Source organism: Pleurodeles waltl, chromosome 5 (assembly GCF_031143425.1).
Source record: "Pleurodeles waltl isolate 20211129_DDA chromosome 5, aPleWal1.hap1.20221129, whole genome shotgun sequence".
Classification (NCBI taxonomy): Eukaryota; Metazoa; Chordata; class Amphibia; order Caudata; family Salamandridae; genus Pleurodeles; species Pleurodeles waltl.
This window is the reverse complement of record NC_090444.1, coordinates 1,586,924,934-1,586,943,356: the sequence shown is the minus strand read 5'-3', so window position 1 is coordinate 1,586,943,356 and position 18,423 is coordinate 1,586,924,934. Positions and strand designations below refer to the sequence as shown.

The following is an 18,423-nucleotide window of genomic DNA, read 5'->3' as shown; positions in this document are numbered from 1 at the left end:
GAAATTGAACCAGATCACTGAGGAACAGCTCTCCAACACCCTTAGCAAGTCACTGCCTCCCCTTGCCACAGATGCAAACATCTCAGCACGGAACTTTCACCAGTGGCCCTCCGAATGCACCAACACCCTAGCACCACTCAGAACGACCTCAGCTAAACACAAACTCAAGAAAGCCAGCTGGTTCTGCCCTGCACTCCAGGACTCCAGGCACACCTGCAGATGTCTAGAAATAAAATGGAGAAACAGCAAGTCCCCGGAAGACTTCTCAGCCTTCAAATCCAGCATCAAATCCCACCATAACCTCATAAGATTTACTAGGAAAATCACCCTGCAGGACCGTATCTGCACCACCGCACACAACACCAAAGAGCTTTTCGCCATGCTTAAAGAGTTTGCCAAACCCCAGTTGAAAATGTCAAACATCCCTCCATCTTAGGATCTCTGCAACAGACTAGCCACCTTCTTCCATCGAAAAATCAAGGACATGTACGATAACTTCGGACCCCAAGACCCTCCGAGCTCACCAATATCCCTCTAGCTCAGATCCTCTGAACAATCACAGATCCTGCACTGCTGGACCACCCTCACCATGGACGAGATCAGCTCCATCATGAGCAGCATCCACTGCGGAGCCCCTACTGATCCCTGACTTCATCACATTTTCAACAAAGCCAACACCTCCATCGCACCCGAGCTCTGCCACACTCTTAACTGCTCCATGGAGACGGCTTCCTTCCCCAAGGACTGGAAGCACGCCGAGATCCGCCTGCTCTTGAAGAAACCCACAGCCGACCCCCTGGACCTCAAGAAGTACTGTCCCATTTCTCTACTGCCTTTCCCAGCCAAGGTCTTTCGAAAAGGCCATCAACGCACAGCTTCGCAAACACATTGAGGATAACAGCATCCTGGACAGCTCCCATTCAGGTTTCAGGAGCAACCACAGCACGGAGACCGCCTTCCTTGCAGCTACAGATGACATCCACTCACTTCTCGACCACGGCCAAACAGCAGCCCTCATCATACTGGACCTATCGCCAGCCTTCGACATGGTTTCCCATCACACCCTCTGCTCCAGACTCCACGCAGCTGGCATCTGCGGAAAGGCCCTACAGTGGATACGCTCCTTGCTGACCAGCAAAACACAGAGAGCCAGACTCCTGCCATACCTGCCAGAACCTACGGAGATTAGCTGGGGAGTACCCCAGGGCTCCTCCCTAAGCCCACACTCTTCAACATTTACAGGGCCCCGCTCGCATCCATCGTCTGGAACCAAGGACTGAACATCGTCTCCTATGCCGACAACACCCAGCTGATCACCTCACTGACCAAAAACCCTACAACTGCCAAGAAGAATTTCCACAACGGGATGGAAGACGTCACTGCCTGGATGAAGGAGAACTGCCTAAAGCTCAACTCCGACAAGACTGATATCCTCATCCTGGGACCCTCCACATCAGCCTGGGATGACTTCTGGCGGACTGCTACACTCAGCACCCCCTATTCCACCCCCCACCAACAAACCACACACGCAACATCGGCTTCCACCTGGATTCATTGCTTGCTATGACCCGCCAAGTCAACTCTGTCACATCCTCCTGTTTCCATACACTCAGACTTCTCCGGAAGATCTTTAAATGGATCCCAACTGACTGCCGCAAGACGGTAACCCACGCCCTGGTCACCAGCAGACTCGACTAAGACAACGCCCGCTATGCCAGCGTCACCCAAAAGAACCTGAAGAAACTACAGTACATCCAAAATGCCTCCGCCAGACTCATCCTGGACGTCCCCTACCGCGAACACATCACCAGACACCTAAGAGACTGCCACTGGCTCCCCGTCGAGTAAAGGATCAACTTCGAACTCCTCGTCCACACATAAAAGGCTCTCCACGACCACAAACCCACCTACCTCAGCCACCACATCACCTTCTACTCCCCTGCCAGACCTCTCCGCTCAGCTCAATAGGCACTAGCCACCGTACCCTGCATATGGAAGACATCAGCTGGAGAAAGATCCTTTGCCTACCTCATGGCAAAGAGCTGGAACACCTTGCCTCTTCACCTCAGACAGTCACCATTGTTACCTCAATTCAGGAAGGAACTTAAGACCTGACTCTTAGACTGAAGCACAGAGGACTGACCCTCCCCTCCCACAGCGCCCTTGAGAACCTTCCAGGAGAGTAGTGCGCTCTACAACTTCTGACTGATTGATTGATACAACCACAGGGGTTGGCTGCAGGGCCTTACCACCCACGCTAAGGGGTCAGGGTAACTCTTGTTGAAGGGTTGTCAGTCAATTAGATCTCAGCATGAGACTGGGAGGGGTCATGAATCATTTGCGTCCCTATTTATACAAATTAAAATTTCCTTTCATTTCTCTAAAACTACTGAATGGATGTACTCCAAATAACAAAAAAGGCCTCTTTCTAGACCAAGAGCTACCTTTCTGCCAAATTTGGATTAATTCCATTCAGTGGTTTCGGATCTATCGCTGTTCAAAATCCCTATAGAAAATTGAATGGAGAAAGCGTGTTTTGGAACAAACCACCCCCACCCCATTCTCACGATTCCCGCTTGATGGACCATCAAAACTTTCCAGACAGAAACTGAAGTGAAGTCCTGTTTGGAAAATTTTGTGAAGAAGAATCAATCGGCACCAAAGTTATTAGCAGCATAACAAATGCTTTTTCTCTAGAAACTAGGTCCTAACTATATCTACCTTGTGGCGACCATCACTAGGTAAAATATATATATATATATATATATATATATATATATATATGACACACACACACAGAGGTGGACATAGGTTTTTGGGTTGTACAAGAATTTTTAGGATTTAGGGTGGGTATAGGCCTTTGGGCTGCAAGGGAATTTTTAGGGTTTAGGGTGGGTATGGGTTTTTGGACGGTAGACGACTGTTTACAGTTTAGGGTGGATATGGGTTTTTGGGTGGTACGGCAATTTACAGCATAACCAGTTTTGACATTCAATGAAAACCCAAATTGAAAATAAAGTTAAAGGGTTTTATTACAAATTAATATTCAAATTAATGTAAGCAATTCTCAAAATAGGCTGTGAAGGTACAAGATTACCATAGGCTATCCTAAGTGCTTAAAGAAATTTAAACAAATTAACATGAAGCAACATAGACACTCTGTTACAGCAACACAGAACATCAACAGTAAAATCTGGTGTCCAGAAAAGGAACATTGAGCCAATATGTTACACATTAGTGCTAAGATACACACAATTGAACAAGCTGGGACAAACGGAAACCTCCCTAAACACCATGCCACTATTTGACATGAGCTGAACTAGAAAACATGGGAACAAAAGATAAAAAAGAAATAAAGGAAAAAAATTACTTGGAAAAAGGACATCTGGGGCAAAATAAAGCTAATTAAAGTAGTTAAGAAAGGAAGGTATCAGCATATCAGATGCTCTGTCAAGAGTCTTCCCATGGGTCAAAGAAAATCTAAGTGCTCTCAGCAAGCATTGGGAAAATGTGGGAACAAAGAAAAAGAGGTCTGAACCTCTCCTCTCCAGGAGAATCAATCTTCTGCCTGTAATCAATGAGGTAAAGGCCTAGTTAAAACAATGATTAGTCCTTTGGTAACACCCAAGGATCGGAAGATCATGTGGTCCAATCTCCTCACATTACACAACAGACCTTTGGAACATGGACAGATGTTCCGAAGACCGTTTTGGGGAAGGTAACTGTCCTTGGTCTCCTGTACGACTTTGCAACATATTGAATAGTACCGGTCTTCACAGTCTCAGTCTCTCTGTGTACCATCCTCAAGGTTGATTTCTCATGTTATCTATGAGTAAAACAATAGCATTATGTGAGAGGTACCTGGAAAGAAATGACACATTAGCAGAAATGAAAATCACAGTCTCCTACATTATGGAGACCTGGGCCTAGCAGGCCTAGCGTGGATAGGCCAATACAGGATTATAATTCCTCACTTTAATCATGTTTAGAAGAACATACTGATTTTGCATTTGTCAGTGATATTCTTATTTAAACTTCATGTTACAATAATTGCAAAACAAATAAACTTGTTAATACATGAAAGCCGATATGATGGAGAACTATATTTCTCAATATTAGCTTATAACATTTAGTGCATATATGTTATGAACATCATTATCTTTTCAAAGGTAAACACCTCTATTAATATACGGATTACTATAAAGTCATAATCAATAGTTATATTTCAATTAATATGGTTATACTACACATTTCTTTTCCTCATTACAGTGAATGCACCTCAAGTGCACCACTTCACAATTAGTTTGTCAACATTTCACACATTATACTTCCAGTATAGTCACATATAGATCAGCATTGCGATGTCAAAGGTAGCAACCATTTCTCCGCTGCACCTTAGCTCAAGGGGATTAAGTGGGGAAACCCTTTGGAATTAATGTAGTATTCAAATAAAACCCTCCCTCCACCTCAGGGGCTTTGCTAAATATTGTAATTCTAGTTATGTAGCACTTATAGTGTCAAGGTACATTGAATATTTTTGCATTTGAGTGTTTTTTTTTTTATATTAGTCTAGTATTTTTTGCCGTTCATGAGAGATAAAACCACAAGTACACAGTATTTTACCATGGCAATTTAAGTCTTTTCCTGGAGAAACCACATTTTACAAAATCACAAATTACATCTGTAAGCACATACATGAAATTCGAACTTCAAACTAGAAATCCTCAAAGTTAAAGGTGAGATACCTCTGACAATAGGAAAGACTATATTTTCAGATTTTTTGACAATTCACTTGATTCTTTTTGATGGCGGAATGGAACACTGTACCTCACCAGGTCAAACATATTAGTCTGGTAAAGCGTTATAAAGCTTTCCAGAAGCGTAACAATAATAGCAGATAAAAAGACACTTGTTTCAGATTCTCATTGTAATCCTAGCAAATTTTAATGAATATAAAAATCGGAAAATATCATGAACAGGGATGTAGAATGGCCACAAAAATTGGAGGGAGGTGTGGGTTTGAGTTCCTAACAATCATGTTGGTTAAAATTCATTATATGAGATGTAGTGCTGGGGAGGGCTTAAGGAGCAGTAGAAAGGGAGGAGTGCAGATTGTTAGTGAAACTTAAAACGTAATAGTTTTGTAAAATAAACCATCTTAAACCCTTTAAAACAGAGATGATGGTGTGTGTTTTTTTGTCTGTGCTTATATGTAAAAAAAATCCCAAGTGAAATCCAACAAACACCTCACAAATCGAGACTTAAAGCACCTCTATGAAACAATTTACTAGAGAATGCATTTTTGGGGGCTTGTCACAGCTCAAATACCCCCCCTTAAAAGCTACACCCCTGATCGTGACATTACAGTATCGTATAAAACAATATTTGTCAACATGAATTTGTATTTACTGTCTTCATCACCATTACTGTTCATCATTTTGCCAGATGCTTAGGTTAGTCTTTAAATTATCTGAAATTCCTAGAAGTTAACAAAAGGATATGTGCACATTTAAATTACAAACCTGAGATAGGAACCAGGCTTTGGATGATGTATAAGCTTTATAACAATGATCTAAAGATGGGAATCTTTTTTTAGTGCAGCACCAGTGGTTTACTTACCCTGATTGATTAATCTTGAATGGATTTGGGCTTTCAGACAGCATCAAGAGACCCGCATTCAAGGAGTATCTTTTGCAGTGTTTCAATTTGAACGCAGTCATATTTTAAACTAATCCTAAATTAGGCTTACCTCCACATTTGCTTTTGATTTAATATTCCCATCTCGAATTTTCTTCTTGCAGCCATCTTGTGACCTGCCTAGTCACCTGTAATGAAGACCTGTTAGCTGCTTAACTTTTATAAATTATTACAGATGATTTCTCATGTCACAGTGCCTGCTGGCAGAGCCAGCACCTTAGGAGGAAGGCAGGTCACAGAGTATAATGAAAGTTGCACTTAGAAAACTGAAAATAAAATCTGCCTTTTCCTTCTTCTGCTCTTTTTTACTAGATGAACAGTGATAAGCAGAAATGGGATATTAATGATAACATGTTTATTTTTTTGTTTTGCATTCTTAAGGCCATGAGAGGAAATCTATGGTTTCTCTGAATGTTTGTACAAATTCTGAGCTACAAAGTTTTTAAAAAATCTGTGTTGTATTACATTGATTTGTAATATCGTTTTGAAGCAAATACCTATTTTTTGGTGGTTTACTTTGCACTACAGACTCTACTTTTATTTCTCTTGTTTGCAAACATTCTTTCTCTTTCATTCAAACAAGCAAACCCGCCAGGGATTTAAGTGGTTTGTGCGAAGAGTGATGGCATGATCATGTATTTTAAGGAATAAAGGATATTGCAAGTAGCCTTTGGCCTCATTCTATCTACTGTATGGTCACTGGAGTCCCCAGTGACTTGCAGTATCCTTATAACTGTACAGCACATGGTTTTATTTCATATATCCAGTTTGGGATGGTGCATTCTGCCTCTCAAACACTACCTTGCTGACTGACAGATACAATCACTTTCTACTGTTAAGTTTTGTGTAGTTTGAAACTTTAGTTGTGTGTGTTGTCAATAGCTGCTGCATATGTTACTCTTCCCTTACCAACCTAACGTACATATCCAGACACTCAAATGTCTAACGCAGTTTCATGAGTGCCAGATTGAGTAATCATTATGTAAATAAGGTCCATTTATATTACTTACATGTAAAGTTATTTTAATGACATGCATCAGGCCCCCATGAACCTGTGTTAGACTCCCTAGTGCATTCTACACATCTCAGCGCTTCCATTTGAGATATTTTTCATGATCTATCAATGCTAACTAATACTTCCAGAAAACAATTGGGTGTCTGTTGTCAAATCAGGTGTCTCCTGTCACTCTCTAGTAAAGCCCCACACTGAAGCTTCCCGATCACTATGTTCTTTTGATCCGCTTCAGACTGAAGTCACTGTCAATTTCCGTAAACTGAAAAATCGTACTCTTAGTCCTGCAATTACAGGAATATAATCTCTTGGCAGTTAAATTATGTACCATTATAATGATCATTTTCTTATGTTTCGATTAGGTGATTTTTGTGGTTCACCCTGACAAGGATTGTGATTATTATTTGAGGTGGTTTCTCAGCCCCTCAGCTAAAACCCCAGTCACTTACAACACTGGAATGGAATGCCTCTTAGAAGAAGTGCTAGGGCCTTAGAAGTATTAAATCAAGCATCCCATCTACCACCTTTTTGTTGTCTTCTTGTCTTACTGAACCATTAATTACATTTGCCATGCTCTGTCGCTGAGCAATTTGTTCATTCATTTAGTTTATGTATGAAATTTGGTCCTGGGCACACAAGTGGTGCAGCCATGAGATAGGTGTTGATCCATTAACTCATCTGTGAGAACTAATCTGAAGTTAAATTGTGCAGTCAACTTTGGCATTTCATGTTCATGGTAGCAAATTCAAATAGTACTGGAATAGGAAAATTTATTGAGATAACTCTATTCTTGCCAATGGGTCATAAACACATTTGAGTGGTATCAGTAATAATAGTTTTGCATTTTTTCATGTTATATCCATGTCTATGTTTTATCCATGTGACTTTTGTAAACATTGTCTACTTCATACTTGTATGAATTGGCATTTAAAATTGAGCGGTATCGTTGACCACTGCTGCAGAAATTCGCATAGAGCCAGGTTTTGTAAATGTAATTATCAAGGTCACTGTTGGGGAAATAGATGGCTGCTAAGATATTGTCATTACCGGATTTCAGTGTTACAACATTTACAAACCAACCACATTGTTTGTTAACCTGCGGTAAGGCCTTGGAATCTTTCTATATTTGCCTAAGTTATACTTATATGTATTTAAATTGTGCAATTAGCATCAGATGCATAATAAATTATAGCTAGAGGATGAGCTGAAGCAATGCAGCCTTCTCAAATGTTGTGCTATACAGGCAGTCAAGGCTGTTCGTTGTGATCTGCAGCATTTTTAAGTCTTTTGACGTTGATAGAAATCTCTAATGTGAAGCTGTTTTTTGTTGTTTGAAAGACATGCTGTTCTGTAGACTCCTAGAAGATAGGGGCACAAAAACCTGACTAGTCACTTTAATGCCAGGCATGGTAGTTAGTAGATAGTGGTATTCCTAGCCCACTTGATTGAGTCCGTAACACAAATTATTTTGGTACAATGGAATGCTCACACCACAATATTTTAACCATTGATAGGTTACATAATGTTAAACATGACGTTGGAAACAATTATATTAATCAGCAAGAACTCTTTGAATTGTGACAAAGTGCTTCTTTTATTCCCTAGAAGCTTCTGTTCAGTTCTCAGTATTTAAGGTACAGCCAACATGCCTTTTGCACCCTGTGGTGCACAGGCCTAGACCTTTCTCAAGGCTATGAATGTATACATATATGGATCAGTAGTATAATGAGGCAAAGGTAACAATAGAAAGTTGTTTACTGACAATCAGATGGAGTATCACAGGTGTGAGCAAGTGTTTGGGGCCCACTGGCACTTACTGATCCTTCAGGAAGATATTTACAACAGTCCAACTTTTTTAAAGAATGAATGGATAACTGCAGATTGCAGATGTTGTTTTATAATCATTTGATACTTTAAAACCCAACTGATGTGTAGATGTCAAAATGAGGTCATACTGTCAGCATCAACAATTAGCAGGGTTAAATCCAAAATAACCCCCGGTTTTAAATCTATTGCTTTTTTAATTGACATTTGTGGTATCACAATTTCTAGAACAGAGGCCTTCAACCTTTTCTGTAGTGAGAGCTGCTTCTGATATATGAAAATCATTGTGAGCTACGGAAGACCATGCCATTTTCGCAGTAGTACTAGACATCCCCATGACCAGCTTTATTGACTTTAAGCCTAATGTCCATAGAGCCAGATACTATTGTTGGGAGGAAAAAAAAAAAAATGACTAGGGTGTTTGGGGATGTATGTATGAATGGGATATATGTGTGTGTGTGGGGCAATGACACTGTTACATCCGTAGCAACACAAAAGGATGATGGATGGAGTGCTGAACAATGCAAACAATCACCCCCAGTCACAGATTTGGGTTTAATCCATTGTTCTTTTGCTCATCATGCCACCCCAGTTTGGACCCAGCCATATGCAAATCAGTCTTGGCCCTATTCCCCATGGAAAGAGTCCAGCCCGAACTGCCAAGCCAGGCCCTCACTGGACCGGAAGCAAGCATCCTGGGAACGGTTTCAGGGTATCACCCTTCATCAGCCAGGCTAACTTGAATCCAGTGGCACAGTGAGCATAGGACCCATGTCTAGGCACACCCTTCCCACTTAGGGCAACTTTAGCAACACAAAAAGATGATGGACAGAGTGCTGGACAATGCAAACACTCACCCCCAGTCACCAACCTGGTTTAATGCATCATTTGTTTGCTCACTATGCCACCCCAGTTTGGAGCCATCCATATGCAAATCAGCCTTGACCCTGTTCCTCATGGGAACACTCCAGCCCAAACTACCAGGCCATCCCTGGACCGTAAATAAGCATCCTGGGTCCAAACTGGAGTGGCATGGTGAGCAAAAGAGCGATGATAAAACCCAGATTTGTGACTGGGGATGAGTGTTTGCGTTCTTCAGCACTCCATCCACCATAGGAGGTACTCGATTGACAGACTTTCTGTTCTCCAACACTCCCATTCAGACAGACATGGGGTGTTCCACTTTGTATGCCACAGACACATGCAGCGTTATCTGAGTAACTGATGTTAAGAAGGGGTAGATGAGCCATAACGCTACTATAATATGCACTGATGGAAATGTCTAAAGTAGACATGATAGCACTGAGCACTAGATGAGCTGAGGACTCAGAGGCAGATTGACAGGCAGGGAATGGCTCTCTGTATCAGAATATCAGCAGCTGAGCTCCAGAAATATCAAGTTTAAATTGATTAAATACAGTGGATTGATTGCACATACCTGCCCCCTGTCACATACAAAACATTAATCTCAACTCTTGACACATGCTCAAGATACTTGGCTGTGGGCACAGATCTCATCCATATGCCCTGGATAAGCCACACAGTACAGAAATATTGGACTGACGTCCGCATTCACACAGGGCAGGTGGTCAGCAAAACTGTTACATGCAACCCCAAGAAATTCTGATGGGCAAATTAGTGAGAACAAAACACAATAAGATGGCTTATAAGTTAATAGATCTTACCTTGCTCAACACAGCGGCAACTGAGCATGTGCTGGAAATGTCTGAATGACCTAGTGATCTATCACTGGAAAAGAGATCTATCCAAGTTGACTGAGGCCGAAGGAGCAGCCATATCCCAGTTACAAAGGCAAAAGTGAGGTGAATCCTGTGTAACAGAATGGGACAAATTCCATGAGACATTGGCTAGAGCAAGTCCTCGTTGAGCAGTATTGGGTCCCAAAATGCACAGCAGAACTATTACTCATTTTGTAAATGTGTCCACCTGTTCAGTATGCATTTTGACACAGCACTTACATGTTTCTGGTAATTTGCTTTTGCCAATAATCAGATGTGTTACTCCATTTAGTTTATTGGTAATAACCCCTGATTACAACTCCCAGAACATATTTGAAAAGCCAGGACTGGAAAGAAATTGGCCCGAGGACAGAGTGCAGAGCTTTCTCAAATCTCCCCCACTTTAAAACTCCTTTCAAATCTCACTTCAACAATGAATCCTACCTACAGTGATGTCCTTACTCCTCTCAAAATACTCTTCACAGTTTCTCACCACATTGTATACAATATTAGCAAAATCTAATTTTATGTATTTTATTAACATATCTGTTGTCTTATTCTGTTGTCATTAGTGATTATCTAAATAACCTTCAAGCACGTAGCTGAACACCCATCTGATTGTTGGAGCTAGCAACAGGGTTGCAACGTGGGATAACATCTTTATGTGTAGAAAAGATTCTCAGTGGCCATCACATAGTTCCGACATTTATTACCTTTACTGTCTTACAACTTTACAATCAAATGTACATTTAACAACACAGGAAGCTACAAAATGCAGTCACATAACTTTGAGGGTTATAATTTTATTTTTAATGATATTCACTCCAGATGTGTAATTGTATACATTTACATTTAAAAGTTTAAAAATGTCATCAGGGTTGTCTATAGAAGTGAGTTTTAGGTGAGGTGGAGGGCACATGTTGGGCCACGGATAGAGCTCCTTATAATAAAACATACAAAATAATCTATCCATAGATATTAGTGGTGGGCACCACTAGGTTGTTATAATTAGGACCTAGTTTCTATAGAAAAAGCATTTTTTGTTTTGCTAATAACTTTAGTGCTTTTTGATCAATCTTGACAAAATACTCCAAGAAAATACTGTGCTCACTTTGGCGAGTGTCTGTTTCGGGGTGATCCGTCAAGCGGGGGCTGAGAAAAAGCGGGGGCTCAAAATGCTTTTTCCCCATCCAGTTTTCCATAGGGATTTTGAAGAGGAATAGCGCCCGAACCACTGGACGGAATTACACCAGATTTGCCAGAAAGGTATCTCTTTGTCCAGGAAGCGACCTTTTTGATATTTGGTGTACATTCGTTCAGTAGTTTTTGAGAAATTGAAGAAAATCCAAATGTGTATATATATGGACGCAAAGGCTCAGCGAACCCTCCCAATCTTGTGCTGAGGTCTGATTGGCTGTAACACTTCAACGAGGAAGTGTTGGCAGCCATGTTGGGAATCGGCTTCAGCAGAGTCCCTGAAGAAAAGATTAAAAAAAGAAAAATGGGCCAGGCTAGGGACATCCTGACACCTTAGCTCTGTTGCCGGGGTTGCAGAGAGACCGCCAAATTTTTAGCAGAAGTTTTGGCAAATCAACAGATATGCCCAAATGTTTTTTTTTTTTAAGCGCAGACTCTCACGGTTGTTTCAGGATGCCCCTGGGTGGGCCAGGTCCCTGGGGCATTAAAATGTTGAAGAGAGGGGCACCTGCCACACCCCACCCCACCTTCCCCCCTCCGGCATCACCTGGCACCGCTACTTCCCCACAGGATGTATACAAAATGGATGCCGGAGAGCCATGCAGGCCTCCCACAGCCCTCTGGACCGCTACCTCCCCAGGGCACAAGTTAAAATCCAATGCATGGGGCTGCGTGGCCCCCCCGCAGCCAAGAGGACCACCACCTCCCCAGGACTAAAATATAATAATGAGGTGGGGGTCTGTTTCAGACCACCTGCCCGGGAGCCACCATCTCCCTGAGGCCAATGTGATATGTTAAGCTGGGAGGTGCGTGCCCTCCGCAGCACCAGGTACCTCCACCTCCCCGGGGCTAAAATATAACAATGAGGGGGGTCCGTTTCAGACACCAGGCCCCAGGGACTATCACCTCCCTTGGGCAATACTCACTGAAGGTGGGCCACTTGGCCCCCATTGAGGAGCAAGTGATAGCCCCCGAGACCGCTACCCTCTCAGGGCCTGCTCTTGCTATATCCTGGGGCGCCCAGCCCCAGAACAAAGCTCCTTGCTTTTGCTTGAAGCTGACAGAAAGCGGAGTTTTCATCTGTTTCCCTGCAGGCCAATATGCATGCAGGGTAACAGATGAAAACATAGCTCCCGCACGCAGGTAGCTGCTATTTAAAGCAGCTCCCTGCTTGTGGGAGCAATGCCGGCTTCCGCAGGGCTGGTGAGCCGGCTAGGACCGTGGAGGCCTTCAGGCTTCCCCCAGGTCCTGTCTCACACACACACACACACACACACACACACACTCACACACACACACACACACACACACACACACACACTCACACTCACACTCACACTCACACACTCACACACTCACACACTCACACACTCTCACACTCACACTCACACTCACACACTCACACACTCACACACTCACACACTCTCACAGTAAGGAGTCACCTATGGCCTAAAGGTTAAGGTCACAGACCCTCACACTGGAAATTGAGAGTTCTACTCCGGGTGTGTCTGTGGTCATTTTCCTTCTTTAATTTCTTTTAAACTTCAAAAGTTTAAGGTCCATACTGAAAGGTGATCTCACTCTTTAATTGCCAAATCCATTTTTTTTTTCAATTTGTCCAGAAATATCTCATTCTAAGTATATCATTCATCAAGGCCTACAAAACCTTTATCTCTCTCCCTCTCATTCTTTCTCAATTTCTCTCTTTCTTCCACTCACACACCCACTCAGACCCTTACACACCCACTCAGACCCTCATGCACCTGTTCACAGACCCACTCACACTCTCACACACCCACTCCCAGCCCCACTGAAACCCTTACACCCACTCACAGACCCACACACACTGATGCACCCACTCACAGTTCCACAAAGACACTGATGCAGCAACTCTCACACCGAGACAGACACTCTTACACCCAGATACACCCTCTCACACCTATTCGCACACCCAGAGAGACAGGCTTCGGCCAACTCCTGCTGCGCACACCCAAGGGCTGGGCTGTGCGCAGCGTGGGGTGGTTAGTGGTGTTGGCCACAGGATCTGGCCACAGGCCAGACACTGTAGCCAACCGCCGCCAAGCACGGGCAAAGGCTCTGCGCAGCGCAGGGTTGGGTGGTTATAGGGGGATGGCTGCAGAGCCTAGCCATAGGCCAGGCCTTGTGGTAAACCCCTTCGATGCACAGCCAAAGGCCGTGCGCAGCAGTGTTTGGATAAACATATAGTAATAAAAATTACTTTGTGTTTAAAAAACATAGAAATTCACTTTAAAAAAAAAGGTAAATATAACTCTCTGCCTTGCTATATATTGCTAATTACCCCACAAATTATGGCACTCATGACATAATTGATAATATCAGTGTAATATTTGCAGTAAAGTTTTGGGGAAAAACAACTGCATGATGAGGGCGCGAATGATAGTTAACTTAGAGCATGAGTTATAGTTACTTGAGATAACTCAAGCTATAACAGGTGAATTTCTATGCTTTTGTATGTTTAAAATGTGAGCCTAGCTATAAAGTCCCTGTAACCTTTGTTTTTTTCACTGAAAAAAAAATATATATATATATATTTACCTCCTTGCACATATATATATATATATATATATATATATATATATATATATATATATATATATATATATATATATATATATATAATACAAAATCAGATTCAAACATTTTAAACCAACAGCACTGTTTTGAAAAAATTAAGGCTAGTCGAAGAAATTATTGTGACTAGCATGGGCTGGATTCAGTGTCAATGTTTTATCTGTGTCGCCTCCTGGCAGCAGAGGTGGTGGGGCATGAAAAGGGGGCATGACAGCGCTGGGATGGGGGCCCATCTGCCACCCTCCCTTTTAGAAACGCCAGTGGCGGGTCTCCGTTTATGGCCCTGTGTTTGTAGTGGAAAGCATCGTATTATCTCGATATGTCTGTGTAAAACTATCACCTTAAATAAAAACCCTTGCGTTTCTGCAGCATCCATACATATTGAGAAGTACTACAAAATGGTTGGAAAATGTCATTTTGAGTTATTAGCCTCGTAGGGATCCAGTTGGTATTGGCACCTAATAACTGAAGAGCTGCGGTTCGCACGTGCGCATTGTTATATTACCCTCGGGGTCTCATTTACATAAGGGCTAAAACTGAGTGTACAGCAAAACTTTAAAAAGTCAGCGTGAGCTCAGGGGTTGGCCTACCTTGATGTAGGCCAAATGCCAGCATGATGAATTATGTCTGCTCAGGCAGAATCACGAGAACATTTCAACAATACAGTCCTCAGCAGGAATGTCCTGGGGAACGGCGGTGTATTATTGATTGCTTAACATTTCAGGCATATTGCACAACCTTACCTTCAAAATGGCGACACTAGGCCTTTTCATGTACCTTGGAACATGCCACGGGTACAGAAAAACTGATGAAAATCCGAATTCATATTGGGCACCTCGGAAGAAACTGTTATTGTGCAGTTAATTTAGTAAAAACAGGCACGGCTATCATTTGGATGTGTAACCTTTAATTTATAGAAGAAGGCCTACACTCTTCATTGAAGTGTCCATGCCTTGTCTGCACTGTAGTCAGTCTTTTATTAATTACTGTGGCTGAGCTGCAAGGGTGCTGCAGTATTGTGGTTCAGCTGCAGTCTGACAAGTCATTCTGCCAACTATACGTTGAATGTTTTAATTTGTTCCCCGTGGATTTCTAGTTTAGTATCAAAATTACACCTTTTCTCATTTTACTTTTTCTTGATTAAAAAACAGAATCAGTAAGATTGAAGTGTTATTAAACATCCATTTCCTTTCAAATTTAGATTTTTTATTTGGGGAGTTTGAAACATTGTATTAGTTTATAAACTGTACAACTTCCAGCCTTACATAACAACATTATTGTTTGACATGCGATCATATATGCGTTTAATAATTGCCAATAATGTTTGTCCATGTGCATATTTGCCACATTTTCATTTTGTGTCCGTCCCCACATTGTGTGGATATATTAAATATGAGAGACGTGATTAACACGTGCCATATGACAAAATCTTTACACGGGTTTTTTTTTTTTAAAGCTTTATTTTTGCATTTTAATAAACAGTAGCAAGCATGACACATTGATCCAAACAATCAGCCTTCGGGAGACAAAGCAGCATATCAAAATAAGACAGAAAGATAATTTACATTATCAATGACAGTATGTTGCCAAATTGGATGGGTAATATAGCACTAAGTACAGTTATAAGCAATAAACAGTAACATCTTTACACATCTTTAAACAAATAGCACAATAAATCTTACACAATTTTCCTGTTTTGTAACATTGGAGTAAAGATGCTTGGAATCACTGCATAACAAATAAAGCATGTTAATTCTGAACAGATAAATTTTCATTTGTGAGAGCGATCTTAAGGAGGACAAGGTGTGGTCAATCTCATATACAAACAACCAACAACATCCCATCAGAATATCGAATAGGGACTGCGTTCCTTCCAAATTTACCATCAACAAAAGTCTAAACAAAAGCAACAAGGGAGCACATTTGTTAAAAATAAGTCATGTTTGCCATACCAATATCATAGGTTTTTGACACAGTTATTTAGTTTTGTACATATTATAAATAAGGCTCACAGTTTTCCGTTTTTACTGATTTTTACAGCTAAATACAGATGAAAACAGTATGTTTTCTTTATGTATTTATTTTTAAAAGTGGAAGATTACTGAATATTCCAGGCAAAAGCTGAGAAGATAGATAGGGAGTTATAACAAGCATCTGCAACGCAATGGGTCTCACATTTGCTCAACTTAGAGCTATTATCGTTGTAAATTCTTAACCGGACTTTTCTTCCCACATAAATTGATAATGAAAACTAATACAATTGTACATAAGCGAGCCTATTTAAAGTGCTACGCCATGAGCGCGAAGAAGCACACAAAAGGAAACAGAGGTTTGCTCACAGTCAAACATATCGGCAGTTATGCAATGATCCGTGTAACAGGCTCAATGTTATGTAAAGCGCTCGACTACTGCCCAGCGAGATCGCGCTGTGTAGGAAATAAAAATAAAATGGAGTCTTAAAGGCATGTGGAAAACATGGAACCTTGTATGTTTTCAGGTACTGGCCGATGCGCTTGAGGATGGTAAAAAAACAGAAAAGGTATGATGTATGCACGTCTTTCACAAATGAAATCAGGTGAATTTTAAAAAGGCAAGCCCACAAACCAATGAAACTGATGGGATTGCGGTGGGCATGGTTAAAAGCCCACACAGAGATTACAGCAGGCTAGAGCGCTTGCATGAACTCCACAGCACCATAATGGCTACACTGAAAACTGTGAAGTTTGGTATCATACTTCTCAGCACAATAAATGCACACTGATGCCAGTGTACATTTTATTGTAACATACACCCCAGAGGGCACCTTAGAGGTGCCCCCTGAAACCTTAACCGACTACCAGTGTAGGCTGACTACCAGTGTAGGCTGACTAGTTTTAGCAGCCTGCCACACACCAGACATGTTGCTGGCCACATGGGGAGAGTGCCTTTGTCACTCTGTGGCTAGTAACAAAGCCTGTACTGGGTGGAGGTGCTTCTCACCTCCCCCTGCAGGAACTGTAACACCTGGCGGTGAGCCTCAAAGGCTCACCCCCTTTGTTACAGCGCCCCAGGGCACTCCAGCTAGTGGAGTTGCCCGCCCCCTCCGGCCACGGCCCCACTTTTGGCGGCAAGGCCGGAGGAGATAATGAGAAAAACAAGGAGGAGTCACTGGCCAGTCAGGACAGCCCCTAAGGTTTCCTGAGCTGAGGTGTCTCTGACTTTTAGAAATCCTCCATCTTGCAGATGGAGGATTCCCCCAACAGGGATAGGGATGTGCCCCCCCTCCCCTCAGGGAGGAGGCACAAAGAGGGTGTAGCCACCCTCAGGGCTAGTAGCCATTGGCTACTAACCCCCCAGACCTAAACACACCCCTAAATCGAGTATTTAGGGGCTTCCAGAACACAGCAAGATAGATTCCTGCAACCTAAGACGAAGAAGGACTGCTGAGCTGAAAAACCTGCAGAGAAGACGGAGACACCAACTGCTTTGGCCCCAGCTCTACCGGCCTGTCTCCCCACTTCTAAATACACTGCTCCAGCGACGCGTTTCACAGGGTCCAGCAACCTCTGAAGCCTCAGAGGACTACCCTGCATCTAGAAGGACCAAGAACTCCCGAGGACAGCGGCTCTGTTCCGCAAAGACTGCAACTTTGCAACAAAGAAGCAACTTTGAAACAACACACGTTTCCCGCCAGAAGCGTGAGACTTTGCACTCTGCACCCAACGCCCCCGGCTCGACTTGTGGAGAACAAACACCACAGGGAGGACTCCCCGGCGACTACGAGACCGTGAGTAGCCAGAGTTGACCCCCCCTGAGCCCCCACAGCGACGCCTGCGGAGGGAATCCCGAGGCTCCCCCTGACCGCGACTGCCTGCTTCAAAGACCCGACGCCTGGTAAAGACACTGCACCCGCAGCCCCCAGGACTGGAAGGATCTGACCTCCAGTGCAGGAGCGACCCCCAGGTGGCCCTCTCCCTTGCCCAGGTGGTGGCTACCCTGAGGAGCCCCCCCCCCCCCCCCCCTTGCCTGCCTGCATCACTGAAGAGACCCCTTGGTCTCCCATTGAATCCGATTGCGAACCCGATGCCTGTTTGCACACTGCACCCAGCCGCCCCTGTGCCGCTGAGGTTGTACTTTTTGTGCTGACTTGTGTCCCTCCCGGTGCCCTACAAAACCCCCCTGGTCTGCCCTCCGAAGACGCGGGTACTTACCTGCTGGCAGACTGGAACCGGGGCACCCCCTTCTCCATTGAAGCCTATGTGTTTTGGGCACCACTTTGACCTCTGCACCTGACCGGCCCTGAGCTGCTGGTGTGGTAACTTTGGGGTTGCTCTGAACCCCCAACGGTGGGCTACCTTGGAC

At 43.1% G+C, this 18,423-nt stretch overlaps 1 protein-coding gene and 1 long non-coding RNA gene across 3 annotated transcripts in view; one reads left to right on the top strand and one right to left on the bottom strand.

Annotated features, from left to right (window-relative positions):
- Nucleotides 1–18,423, top strand: part of MBOAT2 (membrane bound O-acyltransferase domain containing 2) — an 841,228-nt gene that overhangs the window by 530,098 nt on the left and 292,707 nt on the right. The gene's annotated exons all lie outside the window — the stretch shown is intronic.
- Nucleotides 3,031–18,423, bottom strand: part of LOC138296599 (uncharacterized) — a 433,062-nt gene continuing 417,669 nt past the window's right edge. The window contains exons 3-4 of the long non-coding RNA XR_011203868.1: nucleotides 10,219–10,363; nucleotides 3,031–3,826 (exon numbers count right to left, since the gene is read on the bottom strand). This is a non-coding gene — a long non-coding RNA (uncharacterized lncRNA). The remainder of the gene's footprint in view (nucleotides 3,827–10,218; nucleotides 10,364–18,423) is intronic.